This window comes from Ipomoea triloba, chromosome 16 (genome assembly GCF_003576645.1).
Source record: "Ipomoea triloba cultivar NCNSP0323 chromosome 16, ASM357664v1".
In the NCBI taxonomy this organism is placed as follows: domain Eukaryota; kingdom Viridiplantae; phylum Streptophyta; class Magnoliopsida; order Solanales; family Convolvulaceae; genus Ipomoea; species Ipomoea triloba.
Genome location: NC_044931.1, coordinates 12,591,240 through 12,591,748, shown reverse-complemented (window position 1 = coordinate 12,591,748; position 509 = coordinate 12,591,240).

Sequence of the window (509 nt, the reverse complement as noted above, 5' to 3'; positions counted from 1 at the left end):
GTAATTATGTCTTGATGAACTAAATTGACATGTTTATGTGCCTAATTGCAACTTTAAAAAGTTTGAAGGCCTAATTGATTTTTTTGGTAAAGTTTGATGTCCTATTTGACACATTTTATGCAAAAAATGTGACATATACATTTAATTGTTATTACGGGTCACTAACAGGTACTTATGCCTTGATAAACTAAATTGACATTTTTATTTATATAATTGAAAATTTAAAAAGTTTGAGGCCTAATTAATTTTTCAGGTAAAGGTTGATAGCCTATTTGACACATATTATGCAAATAAAATGACATTAACATTTACCTTGTATTACAGGTCACTAACAGGTGATATGCTTTGATAAATTAAATTCACATGTTTATGTATCTAATTGCAAGTTTATAAAGTTTGAGGGTCTAATTTATTTTTCAGGTAAAGTTCGATGGCCTAGTTGATGTATTTTATGCAAAAAAAGTGACATTTACATTTACCTGGTATTACAGGTTACTAACAGAGAATTA